The sequence below is a fragment of the Gopherus flavomarginatus genome, chromosome 19 (genome assembly GCF_025201925.1).
Source record: "Gopherus flavomarginatus isolate rGopFla2 chromosome 19, rGopFla2.mat.asm, whole genome shotgun sequence".
NCBI lineage: Eukaryota > Metazoa > Chordata > Testudines > Testudinidae > Gopherus > Gopherus flavomarginatus.
The window spans coordinates 9,637,538-9,654,851 of NC_066635.1; the positions used below are offsets into that span (position 1 = coordinate 9,637,538).

The following is a 17,314-nucleotide window of genomic DNA, read 5'->3' on the forward strand; positions in this document are numbered from 1 at the left end:
TTCACCTTCCACTGTGGCTTTTGCAGAACACTGACACTGTAGGCTGTTTGCTGAAAATACACAATGTAAGCTAATGTTTGTTGATTTTCCAGAATAACTTTGCAATCCAATGGCATCTTGGGCAGCTAGGAGGGTCGGTCAGCATGGATGAGCGAGCACAATTCTGTTCTGTTTTACAACACCTGCATAGCCAAGATAGGTATTGGAGAGCAAACAGTAGCATATGTGTTTAAATGTGTACACAGGCCTGTTGAGAGAAATGTGGGGCCCTATCTCATTTTCCCCACAAGATGTTTTGGGATTGGCCTGAGCTTGGGATCCCAGTTTAGTTATCGCTCTGTACACATCTCATTTTTTGGGCTGGAAGGTAGTGAAATTAGCTGATAAAAGTAATGCGTAATTTGTCTTTTGTCATACAACATCCGAGTACACCGTTCCAGTGATCCAACGCCACATCCTCAAGATAACGTATGGATCATGTAGCAAGTGGCACTGTGGGTCTATGTCTTTCCCTATTACTTTTTGCAGCAGTGGCATTCAGCTGATCCATGCACCAATGTGTAATTTGTCTGTTGTGATGTGAAAGTAGAGGACCCATCCTGTCAGGGATGCAAAGCAGGCGTCTCCATGGATCAGGTACTGGCCAGCGGTGTGTCCTTGGCCTCTTCCCCTCTTCCTTTTGCGTGTTTGTTTGAGGAGTGTGTGAGGGTGCTGAGTGGGGTGGGGGTGTGGCTGGAAGCCAGCGGAGAACCCGGGCAGCTGATTTGGTTTTCACCCAGAAGAGCATGTCCAGGGGGAGGCCTGAGGAAATGGAGGGCGGCCAGGGCCTGCTCTGAGGCCTAGTCTTGCCCAGCCTCCTGCTCCCGAGCTGGTTTTCCCGCAGGGGCTCCCAGGCTCCAGGAGGGCGGTGGGGGAGAGGGCGGCACAGGGCCGTTTAACGTCTCCCGCGCAGGTGCCGCCCGGCGCCGGCGGGGCCCGCAGCTTCCCCGAGCGCCCAGGCTGGCCGCACAGCCATGTTCCTCCTCCCCGCCTGCCTGAGAGGCCAGCGCTGCTTTCTCGCTCCCTTCCCTCGCGCCGCCGCCGCCGCGGCAGCGTTTCTCCAGCGCGGGGCACGCTGGGAGTTGTAGTCCGCCCGCCTGCCAGTCTGCCGCTGCCCAGCGCGTGAACGGACGGGGCCGCCGAACCGCAACACCCGGCAGGCGCCGCGGCCTGTGCGCCTGCGCAAATGGCTTTCCTCGAACAAAAAACTCCCCCCCGCCCCCCCTTACATCGGTTCTGGGTTCAGGGTGAACGACTGTGTGAGGGGACCAGGCCCGGCCGGCGCCCCAGCGGACGCGGTCACCGAGCCCCTGCCGGGAGAACGACGAGTCGCGAAGAGGCCGCGGGGACGGGCCGAGCCGAGCCGGGAAGCGCCTGCTGTGAGCTGGGATTAGCTTGGCCACGCTGAGGCGGCGGCGGCGGCGACTCCTCGCTAAGCTTCACCAAGACCCAGGCTGCCCTGATCCCGGCGGCGGCCAGCCAGTGAGTGAGAGCCGGGCCGAGCGGTCCCTGGGGGTGTTCCCCCGCCCTGGTCGCTGTTCCCCGTGGGAGTGGGGGTGACTCATATCCCTCTCCCTGTTCCCCGTGTGTGACTCATATCCCCCTCACTGTTCCCTGGGGGGGACTCACCCCCCCCGGTCGCTATTCCCCGTGTGTGAGGGGGTAACGCCTCCCCCGTCGCTATTCCGTGTGTGTGTGTGACTCACATCCCCCCGCCCCCGGGGCCACCGGGTCACCATTCCCCGTCTGTGTGTGTGTAACCCACAGTCTTCCTTCCCTGGTCACTATTCCCAGGGCGGAGTGTGTGGCTCTCATCCTCTTTCCCAGTTGATATTGCCTTGGGGGTGGGGTGGAGGGGGCGTCATTAGTTTCCTCTACTCCCAGCTTTGCTGCTCTGCAGTCACTAATCCTTGAGGTTTATACCCCATCCATTTCCCCCTTTCCCCAAGTCACTATTTCTTGGGCATGTCTCACTCTCTCCCACCAGTTGCTATTGAGATTGAAGGGCATCTCATTTCCCTTTCTCCTGGTGGGAATTTTCACACCTCTTCCACTATTACCTTGGTGTTTGAGCACAACATCCTCCATCTTTGGGAGTAATGCAGTGATCTTGATCATAGAGAGGAAACTGCTCTTCCCTTGGTTGGGGCTATGGTCCTTATACTGGGGTGCCACTGCTTCTCATTGTCTGGCACATGCCAGGTCCTGGAGCGTGCTGGTAGGGAATGAGCATGGGAGAGGAGGCCAGGGCAGGCAGCTGCTTCTTGTGAGGGCATCAGGGTGAGTATGCTAATAAACCTCTAGGAGTTGGCTGGTTGATGGGAGTCTGGTGAGGTCCAGAAGTGGAAGTTCAGGGGTTTAACATCATGCTGGAAGTGGAAAATGGGAAACTAGGAGTTTACATCTCTTGGTTGAGCACAAGTGCTCAAGTTCCTTGATTTACACCTCCCTCTCCTTGTGTATGCGGGATGGGTGAGATAGAGAAAATGAGGCTCAGCACCTCCTGGTGCAGTCTACTTTGAGGAGGGTTGGGAAGAAAACAGTTGTCATTTCTTGCCTTTGGTAATGCACGCCTAAAATAAGTCAGAGTTGCTTTCTCTGGGATTTGGAATTTTGTAAAAAAAACGTATAAACTTTCACCAAAAGCTTTCTCTTCTTTCTGCCTGTGAAATATCAGCAGTCATTGTGTTTGAATATGCAGCACTGGGGAATATAAAAGCAGCAAAGAATCCTGTGGCACCTTATAGACTAACAGACGTTTTGGAGCATGAGCTTTCGTGGGTGAATACCCACTTTGTCAGATGCATGTAGCGGAAATTTCCAGGGGCAGGTATATATATGCAAGCAAGGTAGAGATAATGAAGTTAGTTCAATCAGGGAGGATGAGGCCCTGTTCTAGCAGTTGAGGTGTGAAAACCAAGGGAGGAGAAACTGGTTCTGTAGTTGGCAAGCCATTCACAGTCTTTGTTTAATCCTGAGCTGATGGTGTCAAATTTGCAGATGAACTGAAGCTTAGCAGTTTCTCTTTGAAGTCTGGTCCTGAAGTTTTTTTTTTTTTGCTGCAGGACGGCCACCTTAAGGTCTGCTATATTGTGGCCAGGGAGGTTGAAGTGTTCTCCTACAGGTTTTTGTATATTGCCATTCCTAATATCTGATTTGTGTCCATTTATCCATTTCCGTAGAGAAAAGGATAAATGGACACAAATCAGGTATTAGGAATGGTAATATACAAAAACTTGTAGGCTAACACTTCAACCTCCCTGGCCACAATATAGGAGACCTTAAGGTGGCCGTCCTGCAGCAAAAAAAAAAACTTCAGGACCAGACTTCAAAGAGAAACTGCTAAACTTCAGTTCATCTGCAAATTTGACACCATCAGCTCAGGATTAAACAAAGACTGTGAATGGCTTGCCAACTACAGAACCAGTTTCTCCTCCCTTGGTTTTCACACCTCAACTGCTAGAACAGGGCCTCATCCTCCCTGATTGAACTAACTTCATTATCTCTACCTTGCTTGCATATATATACCTGCCCCTGGAAATTTCCGCTACATGCATCTGACAAAGTGGGTATTCACCCACGAAAGCTCATGCTCCAAAACGTCTGTTAGTCTATAAGGTGTCACAGGATTCTTTGCTGCTTTTACAGATCCAGACTAATATAGCTACCTCTCTGATACTGGGGAATATGCAATTCATGGCATTATCAATAAAAATAATATCATTTCAGATTGAATTTTAAAATATTGTTAGTCCTTTTGACCTGAGTGGTTAGTCAAGGTTTGAGGGTCTGTGGGGAGTTTCCACCAACAGGAGGAACTGATGAAAGAGTCTGGTGGTACCTTTGATGCCATGTTATTTATGTACATAGAATGTGTGAAGTCCTGTTTCTCCAAACACAGGAGGAACCAAAAATAACAGGAAGTAGTTTCTTTGCTCCCAGTCCCAGGCTGTATGTGTGTCATCTGCTCTCTTCAGTCGTTCTGTATCTCTCCTTGAGCTGTGTCTGTTCCACACACACAGAGCCAGGTGTATTCTAGAATCAAGGGGTAGCCATGTTAGTCTGTATCCACAAAAACAAGGAGTCTGGTGGCACCTTAAAGACTAACAGATTTATTTGGACAGGAGCTTTCCTGGGTAAAAAACCTCATTTCTTCAGATGCATGGAGTGAAAATTACAGATGCAGGCATTATATAATGACACATGAAGAGAAGGGAGTTACCTCACAAGTGGTGAACCAGTGTTGACAGGGCCAATTCGATCAGGGTGGATGTGATCCACTCCCAATAATAGATGAGGAGGTGTCAATTTCAGGAGAGGCAAAGCTGCTTTTGTAAGGAGCCAGCCACTCTCAGTCCCTGTTCAAGCACAAATTAATGGTGTTAATTTTGCAAATGAATGTTTGTTCTGCTGTTTCTGAAGGTTTTTTTTTTGTTCAAGTATGGCTTTGGCTACACTGGCACTTTACAGCACTGCAACTTTTGCGCTCAGGGGTGTGAAAAAACACCCGCCTGAGCGCTGCAAGATACAGCGCTGTAAAGCCTCAGTGTAAACAGTGCCGCAGCGCTGGGAGCTACACCCGTAAGGGATGTGGAGTACGTGCAGCGCTGGGATAGCTCTCTCCCAGCGCTGGCTCTCCAGCCACACTCACACTTCAAAGCGCTGCCGCGGCAGCACTCCGAAATTTCAAGTGTAGCCATACCCTATAGCTACTTCTAAATCTATTATAGAATGTCCAGGGAGATTGAAGTGTTCTCCTGCTGGGTCTATTCTAGAAAGTTTTGGTGGCATAGCTATGTTGGTTAGGCATGTGGAAAAAAACATGCCCCTAAATAACATAGCTATGCCGGCAACCCCACACTCCTTCCTCTCCCAGTGCAGATGCAGTTTATACTGGCACAGTTTATGTCCTTTGGGGAGGTTATTCAGAATAATTCAAAATAATTCCTTTTGCTGGTACATGCTGCATCTCCACTAGGGGGCTTTGCCAGCATGAGAAGACTGGTGTGTCTGTATCTGCAAAATCTTTATACTGTAAACTTGTATTTCTTACATTAACCCGAAGGAAAGGCAACAGTTCACGCTGATGTGTTTGAGGTTTTTTAACCTAACCTATGAAATTATTATATTTATGCTGTTATGTAAATGTCTTAGCCATAACTGGGACAATTACTTTGCATAATTTCATATATTGTTTCTCTCTTCTTAGTTTTTGACTGAAATGGTGCAAATGACACTGAAGTGGGGGCAGAATGAAAGAAAAAATGATAATATTGGACTTGTGGGTGAAAAATGACTGAGAATCAAACCCTGGTTTATGTGCGTGCTTTTAAATTTCTCTCTTACATTTTTAGTCTTTTTCACCTCTTGATCGCTGGCTCACATCCATCCCAGGTTGCCCATATAATGGTAACCTATATGAAATAAATTAGAGGTTTTGGGCCCCAGTGTTTCTGCAAGTGACCCCACATTCACTTGACTTAGGCTGTGTAGGTGCAAGAGTCAGTCCATGCAGAATCTGATTGATTTTCAGTGGGTATCTGCCAGCACAGAGTTTACTGCAGCATAAAGGCTTCAGTCCATTTCTCAGCGGATATATGTTCATCTAACTCAAACCATCATCTACAATGGCACTTATAGCACCATTGGAATGTTGGCAGTCAAAGTGCAGCAGCAAAGAACTGTCCAGGTCATGGAGACTGAAATCTTGCCATAGGTTAAGATTGAGGCACAGTGGCAAGGCGGTGCCATAGCTCTCCCGCTGTTGCTATTGCCTGGTGGGGTGGGGGAAATGTCTCATTCCCCTGGTGGGAGGGACTATGTGAGTTTGTTTGGCTAAATATTCATGAAAGTCTTTATCACGTTGCATCTAAGCGCTGTCACCAAAAATAGCATCAGAAACTACATGATGCTACACACAATGGGCAGCAAAAATGCTTTCAGTATTTTTTTTTAAATCTGAATAGTCAAACTGTCTTTCTCACACATGCACAAAGCAATAAACCAAACATCAGACTAAACAGAAATAATTTGAAGAACCTCCTTGCAGATCACCAAACCCATTCTGACAATCTACCAAAGTGAGGAGGTTCCAAGTCAAGGGCATTATGCAAAAAGAGCTCTATTTTCAGCCCTGAAAGATCAGTTCTAAGAACTGATCAAAAGTGCTAATTTAAGCAGCTATGACCTGGTATAAAGAGACAGCTTGCAAGGTAGCCAGTAGGGAGGAATTTAGTGTACAGGGCTCTCAATATAGTATCTTTTAGAGACCATCAACTACGTGTTTCTATCTGAATGTGTGAATTTAATCTTACATGCAGTGTAGGTGTAGCTGTGTTGGTCCTAGGATATTAGAGAGACAAGGCGGGTGAGGAAATATCTCTTATTGGACCAGGTTCTGTTGGTGAGAGAGACAAGCCCAGACCTGAAGAAGAGCTCTGTGTAAGCTCAAAAGTGTCTGTGTCACCAACAGAAGTTTGTCCAATAAAATATATTACCTTACCCACCTTGTCTCTTTAACTTAATATTATTACAAGCAACCTCCTCTTTTTGGGACTCAGTTATGCTCCCCAAGGGTACCCAGGATTGTGAGACACCTTACCACCTCCTTGCCCTTAGCATATGAAGCAGTCTTGTCTCTGCTGCAGATCAGCTCCCTCCAATCAACAGCCTCCAACAGGAAAATCCTATCTTCCAGGCCCCCACAGGCCTTGCTCTTTCTATACAGGCTGTGATAGGTACACACCAACCGCCAAGTCCTTAGAGCATTTCCTAGTCCAGTATCCTAGACCCTTATTCACTGAATATTCACAGAATTACCAGGCTCAGTGTTCCCGAAGGAACAAAACACATTATTGTGTAAGTTTCAGCAAGCTCCGCCACCTTGCGTAACACCACAGCACTTGGATATGTTTACCACAAGAATAAGTTTATTGTCAAAGATTCAAGATTCTAGTAATAGTGAGTAAGACTATTGGAAACAAATGATTACCTCTGAAACAGAATCATAACACACATTTTTATAGACTGAACTAACAGGTTAACCTGTCAAAAGAAGTTTTCGATCTCCCAAAGTTCTCTTTGGTGTTATCAACCAAGGCTAGCTGAGACTTTTTTCATGAAACAAGCCCATTGTCTTTTTCTACTTCCTCAATGAAGGATGCCTGGGTGTCTTCTCTGTGCCCCTTCCCCCACAGTTAAGCAAACCTTTCCCTTCCTGTTACTTTTTTTTTCCTGAAGTCTGTACAATATTTCATTTGCTTTCAACACAGGCTGGTGATAAGAAGCCTATTGTGAATGAGACAATACTCAATATACATGTGAACAGAGAGACGAATAAACATCTTTTGTCTGTCAGAAAACATGTTTTTCACCTTATCTGGTGACCAGTAACTACACGCTGAAAATATATTCTTAAAGTCTGTACGTATAGCACTACTTACATAGTATTTGTACATATATTTTACGCTCTCTGGTGAATTAGAATGTACACACCTCTGCTCTTTGCTAGATGGCACTGAGAGGTTCTTGGATCACAGACTCTTCATTAATATGTTCAGTCTTCAACTCGTTTTAGACATTTCCTCTTGTTTTTTTTCCAGTTTTTTTTCTTACCATCAAAGTCTCTCGCTGATGAGACGTGTGGCTTTTTTACAAAAAAGGCTACAAACTTTTAAATTCTAAATTCTACACTAGGTGGCTAAAATAAAGTAAGTTATCTATTTTTTTTTTTGTGCGCTTGTGATTGCGTGCACATACACGTTATTTTTGAGAGTGTCTTTCTGCTCCTTTCTTCTTAAGCAGGCACCATATTGGGTTACATTGACTTAAAACCCCCAAAGCATAGAAAACATAGCAGGAGAAAACATGAATCCATCGATCAAAACAAAAGGATGAAATAAAAGTTTATCCCTCCAGCCTTGATGGCTTCATATTAATAACGGTAGAAATTTGTTTTCTTTAGTTTTAAGAAGACTGAGAACTCTCCATTGAGGTAACAACATTTGAACTGATGTAACCAGAGTATTTTTGGTAGTATGTCTTTGCGGAGTTGTTCTTTGTGTATTTTTAAAGTATAACAATTTATATTCAATAGATTCAAATTAATCATTCGAAGCAGATCAGGTTTGTCAGATTAATATAGTAGGGTTAGTCTGGATGAAGTCCTGTGTGATGCTTTTTCCCTGGACGTGTTCGTCAACTGCCTGTCTATGTACTGAAGGGATCGTTTACTCTCTAGTAGAAAATAATTTTAATTATAAATGTATACAGAAGTCTATTCACATTGGGTAAAATGAATTTTCTTGTTGAGACACTATAGTGCATGAGTGTTAACTGCACCTTGTGGAACTTGCAATAAGGAGCAGTCCTTGGGAAGTTGAGTGGGAAGGGAAACCGAGACCTACTTGGCTGAGAGTTCATTTTGGGAATTCTGACAGGTACACAATCCACTTAAATTTTGTTCTCACAGTTTGACATCACAGTCTCTCCCAGTATTTCATTACTACCTGCTGTATAAACTTTGAAGTGAAATTGTGAAAGAGTATTTTTAAATGGACAGCAATTACCATCACCCAGCTTTTTGCTGTTGATTTAATTTGTGATATACTTGACATGACTCAACCAGATAATCTGAAAGCATTGTACTGAAATATATATTAACATAGCAGAGTGACTGATACTATCATTAACTCAAATTTGACTTAAGCAAAGAGTCTATTTTTTGAGCAAATCAAAATACTTAATTTGCCTTCTCTAGTAGTAATGCAACATAAGACTCTTGGGATCTTGTTCTTTCTGTCCTGTGTAAGCATCAAACTCTGTATCAGGGTAGAAGGGATATCTGCAGGAACAAAACTAATGGGCTCCAGGAAGAGCAGTGTTTTGATTTTCTTGGTTGCAAAAGCAGTCAGTAGTTTGCAACATCCTGAGGCAAGGGGGAATAAGGAAAGAAATAGTGAAAGATCATCAGGTTCCAAGAGAAAAGCAGTATGGGATAGCTGCCCTGATTTTCCCAGTATGCACTGATACACGTTTAGGCAGTTTGGTGTGGCATGGGCATACAGGCTTGGTTAGCACAGGGTAGTGTGGGGGTGGGAAAAAACTGCTGGGGGGCTATAGCTCAACCATGTCTGCTGTAAGCGGAACAAATGGTTGTTACAAATGGTTTCAAAAATGTGTTTTGGGTTGTAATGTGGGTAGGCCTTCGTGTGAGCACCTGAAGAACAGCTCACTGTAGGTGGGTTGTGTTTTTCCATTAAAAAAACAAAACAAAACAAAAAAACAATAGATTAGGTTCCTGTGACACAGTACAATGTGGCAAAGAAACCAGAGGTGAGCTGTATTAGCTGAGAAGACAATTTGTTGCAATGGAAAAAATGCCAGAACCAGTTTTGCTATAATGAGATTAACAGGAGTGGAGTTCAAAATAAATAACTTCAGACATTGGGTGTTAGTGTTGATGGACATAGAGAACCAAAGTAATAATTACTTAACGCGAAAATCATGTTTATTAAGTAAATGCGATTACACTAGTAAAGACTGAAATTAACAAATGGTGAGGACTCTGATTAATAATTTACTTAGTTTACTTGATTTAACATTCATTAATATCTTTTTACTGCTTTAGATCTGTATGCATACTTAGAAAACTAGGTGAATTTACTCCAAGTCTCAATCTTACTTGACTATTAAGACAGACTTAAATACATGCACAGATAAAGTAATTAAGATGCTATTAAAGCCCAAACATATACTAGCCAGTTATATAAAAAAAGTAGTAAAGTATATGCTAGGGCTGTTGATTGATCTATTTTTTGAATGCATTTATTTTTGTACATAATTATACATTTGTAAGTTGAACTTTCATGATAAAGAGATTGCACTACAGTACTTGTATGAAGTGAATTGAAACATACTTTTTCTCATTTTACAGTGCAAATATTTGTAGTCAAAGTAAATATAAAGTGAGCACTGTACACTTTTTGTAATTGAAATCAATATATTTGAAAATGTGGACAACATCCAAAATATTTAAATAAATGGTATTCTGTTGTTTAACAGTGTGATTAATCATGTGATTAATTGCAATGAATTTTTTTAATGGCTTGACAGCCCTTGTGTATACATGCCTTTTGGAATTTCATTATATCTGTAAACTCATTGGTCTGTTTACACCAGCATCTCCTTGTGTTTGAAAACTGTTAAAAGCAAGTTTGAAAACAGTTTCTGAAAATGTGATTACACTGATTGGTGTGAATGTGTCATAGCATGGTTAAAAATGCTTTCCAAAAGACTCTTGTTGAAACTAATTGCTAGTGTTGAATATTTTGAAAGATTATTTTAACAAAGCTATAATTCATCCACCCTGGTTAGAAATAGTTTTTTAGGCACTGCAGTGGTACTGTGAAGAGGGCCATTTAAGTATCTAGCTAAAGAGAAACTTTGTTGTTGTTGTTTTTAAATGTTTTCCTGGGCAGGCCATTGTGTATGTGTAACAGACTCCTTGTTAATAGTTGGTAGGTTAATGTAGTGATTTTTGAGCCATGTTTTCTAAGCTACAAGTCTCTGAACATCAGTGATAGTAACTTTAGGTGCTAATCACCTGTAGCTCCTCTAAAGTTAATGGGAATTGTGGTTACTCTGTACTTCTCAATATCTGGCCCTTGATTAGTAAGCTTTTTCTTGACTCTGCTGTAGGGGAAAAATGGAAGTGTCAACCTATGCACACTAAAATTAAGGAAATAAAAGAGTGCCTTGGATTCTGAAGAGAGATCCTATGCTTCTGAGTGGCATAATTATGTGAATTATATTTCATTAGTTTCATCAGGACTTGGTTTTTAAGCAGCAATATTCCCCTGATGGGGATAAGTGGATACGCCACTTAAAAAATGTAAAAAACACAGTGCTGTTCTTGTTGATTCTACTGCTGAGAGTTAAATCCCTACACTAGGAGTTGGTTTGAAATGACGACAGCAAATGCCCAGCTGCTGTGTTTAGTGGATCACTATTACTGAGCATATAATGGTGTCAATTGGAATGCTAAGAGAGCACTTATCAAGAAAGCTGCTCTCAGATGAAAGTTGTGAATACCTGTGCCATATGTTTGTGTGTATGTGGAACAATCAAATGTTCAGTATAGAAATCAGACATGAGAAATGCCAGATGTTAATTTCACTGAGCCTTCTCGTTCCTGTTTTGTGTCTGGTCCTGGTCATTTTAACTGGGATTTAAGGATTTGGCCTACAGGTCGTATATGTTTTTGTGAAACAGATTCCTGTAACCTCCACTTGAACTTCTCTTGGGTTATGGCGGGCTAGGTGTAAAATTTATTTGCGTATCTTGCATAAAGGGAAATTTAACTGTCTTCCTTCCTTTTCTCCCCAAACAGCATATGCTCTGTACAAACAAAACTCTTTAAAAAAGTGTAGTTCTTCCTACTCACGCCAGAATGCTCTTTCTCTTGCTTTTTTGTGTCCATCAGTAACTGTCAGGGAGGATAGCTAACACGCGTGGGCTCCAGGGACTGGCATGTGCACTCTTCTGTAAGAATAAAAAAGACACATGGTAACTTTCTGTTGTGGTTTGGCTTTCACTTGCCACAAGCATTTCTATTTCTTTGCTCTCAGAAGTGGAAGTAAGCCAGAAACGTGCTGAATGAGCTACATCTAGGTCCCAGTTAACTGATGCATTTTTTTTCCTTATCCCTGGGCTCCCATTTTGATCATTTGCTTCGTGCCCTGGTGACCCTCTCTCCAGCTGAGGATGGCCAGACCCTTGTCCTGGTGCCCATCACTATTACTTTGTGTAATACCTTATTTAATGCTATAAGCCTTTACTTGTTAGATGAAAACGTCTCTTCGGACAGTCAATTTAAAGGATTTACAGATGATAAATAATACTAAATGCTACTGACCTCTTTGAAGGCCCTTTCCGAGCAATAGGATTGTTGAAGACTTACAAATAAATGTATCATTAGCGTTGTTATGGAAATCTACTTGTGACAGCTACTACCTACCAAATTCATGGTCCATTTTGGTCAATTTCACAGTCATAGGATTTTAAAAACTGTAAATTTTGTGATTTCAGCTATTTAAATTTGAAATTTCACATGTTGTAATTGTAGGGGTTCTGACCCAAAAAGGAGGAGTGTGTGTGTGTGTGGGAGTGTCACTTTACTGCTACCTTAACTTCTGCACTGCTGCTGGTGGTGGAACTGCCTTCAGAGCTGAGCAGCTGGAGATGTAGGTAGGGAGTAGGACTGTAAATAGCAGTTTAAAAAGTTAACCGTTAAACAATTGAAATTATATTGTTTAATTGGTGAACTGTTAACCGAGGTCTCTCTGGCTGACTGCTGTGGGGTGGCTGGGGCTGGGGTTGTTCCAGGCACAGGGCGGCCGGGCCTGGGGCTGGTCCGGCCAGGTATGGGGCGGCTGGTTTAATGGTAGAGGTTGGCCTAATGCTTACCATTTAACCTTTTACATCCCTACTGGAAAGCGACAGCTGCTGGCTGTGTGCATGGTATGGCATTTCCACCCTTACTTCTGTGCTGCTGCTAGCAGGGTGCTGCCTTCAGAGCTGGGTACCCAGCTGAAAGCTGCTGTTCTCCAGCTACCTGTCTCTGAAGTCAGTGCAAAAGGAAGGGTGGCAATACCATGACACCCACCTCCTCCCAAAAAAAACCCGAAACAACCAAAAACAAAAACAAAAAACCCAAACAACAACAGCAACAACAAAAAAACTTCTGACCCTCCCTGCAACTCCCTTTTGGGTCAGGACCCCCAATTTGACAAATGCTGGTCTCCCCGGTGAAATCTGTATAGTATAAGGTAAGAGCACACAAAAGACCAGATTTCACTGTCCTTGATGAGTTTTCATGGCCATGAATTTGGTAGGGCCACAGTAATAGCTAACGATCTGATTCAGTGTAACTTTTTTGACTAGTACATTGGCACATATTCAACGTACCACACAGATTTTGAATAAGCTTGCACCGAGTGTTAATCTCAGGAGATTGTTGTCCGTCACCATTTAAGGGACTAATCTTATGGTTGGATGCAGACCTATTGAGCTCAATGGTGCTATGCCTAATAATGAATACTATGTCCCTATACTATAGACTGGCAGAGATACAGGGGGAAAACTGCAAAATTTAGAGGAAAATATGAAATGTAAAAGAAATTTTCCAGGTGTGTGGCTGCTTGTGTCAGAGTGGATCGATTCTAAATCACCAAGTGCAAAGCTTTGATTTTTTGAGTCATTGATTTTAATCAACTTTTCCATTTATACTTCAGTTATTTTGTAAAGAAAAGTACATTCTCATAGTTATATATAACCATTGAAACATGTTGATTTACATCTAAATGGAGATATTACAGTAGATTTGGTACATCTTTTTGCTACCTAAGGGGGAACACTCAATTGTATACATATTTTTAAGCAATTACATAGCTTAATACTTTCAGATTCTTATTAATTGTACAATTTTAATGTTAGTGCTGAACATATATTAGATCATTAACTTTTTGTTCATGATTTGTGTTAAGTTGCATTAGATTGGTAACTGTAATCTAATTAAATCGAAAGCGGCACATACAATTTATTTTTATTAAACAAAACCTTTAAACATTTTGAATACATAAGAGAAGTTTATCAAAACGTTTCACATTTAGAACTAAATTATTTGTTAAACAAGGGGGTTATCTATAGACAGTGAAATAAGCTGATCATTTAACACTTTGAGTTAGTTTTCTCAGCCTGAAGAAGAGCTCTGTATAAGCTCGAAAGCTTGTCTCTCTCACCAGCAGAAGATGGTCCAATAAAAGATATTACGACACCTGCCTTGTTTCTGTGATTATTTCTGGTCAGCCTGAGAAATTTTCAAATATGCCTTAGTCAGAGTGACTGGAGTTTAAGTTCTTACTCATCTAAGTCTCTTAAAAATGAGAGAGTCTTCTAAATTACTTACTTGTCCTAACTTTTAAAACTGGTAAATCTCATCTTCCCCCTCCTCACTTTTATTCATAGATTGGAAGAGAAGTAAAAGCAGGAAATCTTGTCTAAATCCCCATCAGTTTCTCTATTTTTAAATGAATTAGTTCAAATGAAGAAAAGATGCTTTCTGTCTCTGCCTGCAGAAGAGGATACTGCTGTCAAAAGCTCATTTAGCAGTTTGACAAACTATGGCTCCATGTACTGAGCTACTGACTTCCTTTAAATTGAGAACTGAGCCAATCAGAGCTTAGGTAAGGAAAAGTTTTAAAATAAGAGTGATGGGGGGAGAGAGAGCTCAGTGGTTTGAGCATTGGCCTGCTAAACCCAGGGTTGTGAGTTCAATTCTTGACAGGGCTATTTAGGGATCTGGGGCAAAAATCTGTCTGGGGATTGGTCTTGCTTTGAGCAGGGGGTTGGACTAGATACCTCCTGAGGTCCCTTCCTATCCTGATATTCTATTTTTAAAACAAAAACAAAAACAAAAAAAAAACCAGTCAAGTGGGCTCAGTGGATGATTCTTATGAGATACAGTGATGGTATCTCCTGGAGACAGAGGCCATATTTCTGATTTTGCTAGTCTTTCACCCAGTGGCACAACCCGAGTCCCTTACAGGATCAAGCCCTTAATACAGTACAATTGATTGTCATATTTATAAAGCTTGACCTCAAAAGTTAGACATTTTTCCTTTTATTTTTTTCTTTATATAGAAAAACAGCCTTTAATGCAGAGTTTTTGATAGTGGCTCATTGATTCAGCATATTTTTTATTGAAAATGTTTTAAGAGATGATAACATAAGGCCTTAACATAGTTGTTGTTAATTTGAATTTCATTTTAAATGGGTTTATTTAAAAACAATTAAATAACAAAATTATAAAATCCCTTTAAAAAATCATTTTGCTTTTTGTAGAGGGAGAGGGGAACAACTGATTTTACATTAATACAATATATTGTGATATATGTAATGGAAAATGTTAGGGAAATGAATGTTGTTCCATCTGTATACAACTCTAGATAATACATTTAAATAAAACACAAGTTTTACAGGGGTAACTGGGTGAACCTCTGGCCTGTGATATACAGGATTATTAGATTAGATGATCTAGTGATTCTTTCTGACCTTAAATTCCGTGAATCGGAATGTATTTAATCTAGGTTCCAAACTGGATTAATCGGGTATAAATATCCCAGGCTGGTACAAGGTGCTATGTGACCTTTTAATGAGGAGAGCAGTGTAGCTCTTTTACCATCTTTCTGGGGTTAATGTTTACTGCTGAAATAAATGGAAGAGTAAACCTACTGAATGACTGACATAATTAGCTTCAGCCCCTGGCGGTGTTGTGGAGGCATCCAGTTCAAGTGTAGACTATACTTCACCTTCACCTTTAGCTTAAGAAATCATTCAGGCTCTGTGTATACAGATGGACTTGCTTAAATCGTGATGTCAGTATTTTAAAAATAGGCTAGGCAAGTACATTTAGGCCTACATTAGCACAGTAAAGCAGGAGCTAAAGGGCACTCTGGCTTTGTCAAGGAATAAGTGAGGGACACAGAGATTCGGATTTACAGCGTTTAGGCTGTTTTTAAGACAGATAGCATTAGCTGCATTACACTGTATTTTAAAGCTACCAAACAACTTTGTTAAATCACCATATTTGAACCTTGCAAGCATGTGTGTCTGGAAAAGGGACTGTCTCAAACATGACTTAAAAGTGTAGTTGTTAAATGGACAAGACTTAAAACAGCAATTTGCTTGATTTACGTGCACTGTGTACTATAGAGTAAGGAACTTCATGTTGCTAAGGTAACTACTGAATATCTAGGTTTCATATGCCAGACTTTTGAACCTCTGTAGTAGTATGCTTGCAGGTGATATGTACAATATAGTGCAACACTTTTTCTTTATTAAAAAAAAAAAACAAGTGCTACATTCAGTTGAAATTGAAAGGCACAGCTACTAAGGATGAAGGGACAGAGAGAACCCCCTTCGCATTTAATCTAATCAGTGTATTGGGTAAGTTCCTTTGCAGAAGGGACTAACTGCCCAAGTTTTCAAAAGGGTGTATTTTGTGCACACAAAACGGATATTCATGTGCATTCACCATCCTGACTCGTGCTTAATTTGTGCCAGGGCACACCTCTAGGCATGAAAGTTCATAGCCCCAGCACCTCTGGGCTTGCTGTGTCAGTTATGAAAATAAAGTTGTTTTGAATCCTGGCACCTTACTGCTTGAGCCTCAGCACCTCTCTTGTTACAAATTAAGTACTGCATGAGACCCTTGAAAAACTTGAGCCAAAATGTCTGTCTGAGTTATATAGAAAAGGAGCAAGATCATAGAGTGCACTTTTCCAGAATGCCTTAATTGTCCTGAGCTTTTCTTGATTCTATTGTGCTTAACGGAGACTTGCACAAGATGGTTTACTGTTTAAGAAAGTACTCTTCTCCCAAGTGTTTGTCAAGAGTTTGAGTTAAGTAGGTATAAATAAAACAAGTTGTAACAGTCCAGCAGAAGAAATCCATTCTCTTTATCAGTTGCTCAGGTTTCATTCTCATGTTGTGATCATACCACGTGTTCTCCCATCATCCAGAGATTTTTCCAGCGAAAACAGAATAGACAAGTCCTAATATTTCTAACTGGTTACTTTAAACAATAAGTTCAAGCTTTCTATAAATCATAATGTTTATAAAAGGCATTAAACTTTTTTTGGGGGGGCTGGCCATTTTTAAAATTTGTTTCTATTATATTTCAGTTTATAAAATATAAAAGTCTGTTGGTACCCAAATAGGTCCAACTAGGCTTTGAAGTTGACATCCACAGGTAGCTGAATGGTATACGAATAAAAATGTCCAACTCTTTGCTGCTACAGTTGATATGCCTGAAGACACTTTTCTGCTAGACTGAGTTAATGTCTTAGGATATGCAGTTGATTACCGGGAAAATTTTTTCAAATAGAAAACCATAGAACTTTAAAGGGTAGGGATGATGTCCATGTTTTAACTGTATCCTATCTAGCTTATGCATATAAGTATTAATGCAGATACTCAGGTTATCGAGGATGCTTTAGAACAAAATCAAACTGGAAAAAATGCAACACAAAATTCTTTGGGTTACTGACATAGTTCATTCTAGATACTTACAGTCTGTATTCTAGTCAGGATGTCATCTTACTAGTTAATTTAAAAATCTAATTCTTACAAAATGTCTTTGGAATAGGATAGGGGAAATGTAAAAAGAGAGCATGGAGGTTTTTTCCTTTTTTGGAAGGGGTCCAAATTTAATCTC

At 41.4% G+C, this 17,314-nt stretch overlaps 1 protein-coding gene across 8 annotated transcripts in view; it reads left to right on the top strand.

The window, feature by feature from the left end:
• The first annotated feature begins 1,258 nt into the window (after positions 1–1,258).
• The window catches only part of GTF2I (general transcription factor IIi), an 80,450-nt gene continuing 64,394 nt past the window's right edge, over positions 1,259–17,314 (top strand). For 7 of the 8 annotated variants that reach the window (XM_050929442.1, XM_050929447.1, XM_050929445.1 and 4 more), the window contains exon 1: positions 1,259–1,521. The gene's annotated coding sequence lies outside the window, so the exon portion shown is untranslated. Of the gene's footprint in view, positions 1,522–5,248; positions 5,359–17,314 lie in introns of all 8 variants that reach the window. The other variant, XM_050929443.1, reaches the window with a different exon arrangement.